This window comes from Hordeum vulgare, chromosome 7H (genome assembly GCF_904849725.1).
Source record: "Hordeum vulgare subsp. vulgare chromosome 7H, MorexV3_pseudomolecules_assembly, whole genome shotgun sequence".
NCBI lineage: Eukaryota > Viridiplantae > Streptophyta > Magnoliopsida > Poales > Poaceae > Hordeum > Hordeum vulgare.
In genome coordinates, this window is record NC_058524.1 from 618,159,151 (window position 1) to 618,162,742 (window position 3,592).

Here is a 3,592-nt window from a genome sequence, read left to right on the forward strand (position 1 = left end):
GTTTTCGATGAACTCGAGCTTGTCACGAAGATGACCATAAGCTCTAAAACTCACAAAGAGAAACACCAAACAAGAACCAAGAAGTATGATGCAAGGATGCAAATGGTTTGAGCTCTCAACGAACGATACGACCAAGCTACTCACTTGAGAGCCCCCCTTGATAGAACAGCAATCTATCCTAACCAGAAAACCTATCAAGGGCAAACCTATACCTTGCACCTCGTCCTCTTGAGCTAGATGATGATGATCTTGGCTTCCTCAAGATGGACCACCTTTCTTGATTGTGTTGGCTTGACGAAGACTAGTTGATTGCTCCCCCATACTCACTATGGGTGAGCCACTCTTCAGCATATCTTCACAAGTCCATTGCCACCACAATGTACGGCAAGCTTCAAGCATGCTATCTTCGTGCTGATCCACTTGAACTTACACATCACAATCTTGATGACGATCACAACTTGACGTCATACTCCATGGGTTGTATGAGATCTTCCCTTTGACGCAAGCCCATGGAAACACACCTAACCCCCATATAGAACTCTCACGAAGACCATGGGTTAGTACACAAACACGTAATGGACAATGCTTACCATACCATGGGATCACTTGATCCCTCTCGATACATCTTGTACGCTTTGTGTGTTGATCATCTTGATTTACTCTTTGTCTGAGATCTTGATCAACCATTGATGATGATCACAACTTGACGTCATACTCCATGGGTTGTATGAGATCTTCCCTTTGACGCAAGCCCATGTAAACACACCTAACCCCCACATAGAACTCTCACGAAGACCATGGGTTAGTACACAAACACGTAATGGACAATGCTTACCATACCATGGGATCACTTGATCCCTCTCGGTACATCTTGTACGCTTTGTGTGTTGATCATCTTGATTTACTCTTTGTCTGAGATCTTGATCAACCATGTGTCTCTATGACCATTCTTTGGATAATACCTTGAATACCATCTTGGTCATCATATAAACTCCTTGAACCCAACTGATGGACTTCAAGAAGTGCCTATGGACAAATCCATACCATGGGATCACTTGATCCCTCTCGGTACATCTTGTACGCTTTGTGTGTTGATCATCTTGATTTACTCTTTGTTTGAGATCTTGATCAACCATGTGCCTCTATGACCATTCTTTGGATAATACCTTGAATACCATCTTGGTCATCATATAAACTCCTTGAACCCAACTGATGGACTTCAAGAAGTGCCTATGGACAAATCCTATAAATGTAACTTAAGGCAACCATTAGTCCATAGGAATTGTCATCAAGTACCAAAACCACATATGGAGATATATGCTCCAACACAATCTTCATGACAAAAGTAAAGGGATATAAACATTCCCAAGAGTTGGACATAAGCACCTTGTCCAGTTTTTCTAGGGTTGGATTATGCTGGTTATTAGACCAAGTATATTGACCACCACTCATATCAACTTCTCTTAAGGAGAGGGAGTTGATAATGGAATTAAACAGGTCCGAAGAATGACCCAGCTTGGTCCTTTTATTCTTCTCGTTCGTAAACCTCAAGATATTAAAGTCTCCCCCAATAATATATGGACACGAAACATTACCACACATATTTGACAATTTAGTAAGGAATTCCACCTTATATTCTTCATGAGCAGAACCATACACCGCCATTATGCAACAACTATATTTCATGCATTTATCCCATATCTCAAGTTTCATGACATACTTGCAAGCCACACAGTTTTTGATATCAAAACTATTATTCCTGACCCCACAAATAATACCCCCAAACTTTCCTACATCAGGTATCCAATTCCAACAAAAGTTATCCCTAGGATCAAATTTCCTCAAGAACTTAGAGGAAAATTCCTTTTTCATAGTTTCTTGAATGCCTATAAAATCAAGTTTGAAGTCTCTAATCAAATCACACTAGTGGGGACAGGGCCTATATCCCCGGCCCGTAAGGGGCTTTAATCCCGGTTCACCAACCGGGACTAAAGGGGCGGGACTAAAGGCCTAACCTTTTCGTCCCGGCCCTCTTACACGCCGGGACTAAAGGTGCTCCACGTGGGCGCCTCGTAGCGCCCCAGGGGCAGGCCCTTTAGTCCCGGCTCGTTACACGGACCGGGACTCAAGATTTTCAGATTTTGCTGGTTTTTGGCTTTTTTTTTGAATGAAATTATTTTTGGGTTTTAGAGTTTTAGGGTTTAGGTGTTCGGGAGATTAACGTGATGCCTCGTTTGGTGTTCGGGAATTAGTTTCAATATAATTTAAAATAGAAATAATGCATATATATAAAATTAACTTATCTTACAAGCGAGCATATATATACAATTATATGGAGATCTGAATTATCGGGACTAGAGCCCGTCTATTCGATTACATGGACGGACATCAGTAATGGCCCCTAGCTACACTAAATCGTCCTTTGTCATCTATAGCTTCCGTCCTCAGAAAGGTCGCAAGCTCCTCTGCAACAGCAATCGCGCGTTGCTCTGGTAGGACCTTCGTCGTCATGGCCGTGTGCTATATAAGAAGAGGAGATGAATATGAATATCAATCATGATAACAAAGAATGACGGGTAAAAATAGAGGTGTGAATTTTCATTGCTTACGTCGAATCTGTGATCCTTGTGCTCAGAGGTAAACGTGCGAATGGTCTCGCAAACATAGTATCCGCATAGATGCGTCCCCGTGGCTGCTGGTCGCACTTTACGAGAATAGAATATATATAATCAAAATAACAATCTAGCATCATAAATGTATTGAAAATTAATAGAAGTATATCATACTACTACTTACCTGAGCCGCTTTAAAGGTCAGCTTCTCATGAAAGTTACCGGGAGTCACACACTTGAACCGCTTCCAAACCCTGCCCGACAAGGATAATGATTTGCTCAGTTTTTCATTAATTGATATATCAGAAAATCATCGAGATAGACCGATAGAGCGCAAGAATGATTAAAATTACCCTTGGAGCATGTCCTGCAGGCTTTGGAACTGTTTCAAGGGTCTCGATAATGGGTTGAAGGCATCAACTCTTCCCTTATCAATTTGAATGTGCAACAGAATCCAATGGAAGCTGCACATGTATATATATAAGTGTCAGTAACTTATCAATTACACTTATAAGTGAATGGACACAACAGAGTAAAGACCCTCACCTGAAGTTGTATGGAAACAGTATGTGGTCACAGAAATTTTGATCTATTAGAAACCTTAGAAGGTTTTCCTCCGTCTCCTTGGGATAATTAGTTAGCGTCGCTATATGTATTTTATTTGGGTCAATAAACCCAATATTTAGGATGCACTTACTTTTACAATACAGAATCTTCATTCTGCATAACAGAGTACAAGTTATATATAGACAATGAATTGAAAGAACTAAACAAGTTATATATATGTAGACAACGAATTGAAAAACTTACAGACAATAGCAACTCATAAGCGATTTGTCGAGGGCGTCGCCATTGTACATCTGGAAGAGTTCATCAAAGTCGATATGGATTTGTTCAGGGCGGCCGTAGTACTCCTTGGGGACACTCAGCACGATCATCGCTCTCCCATTCTTTGATTCACTTAAGTACCATTGATGCAA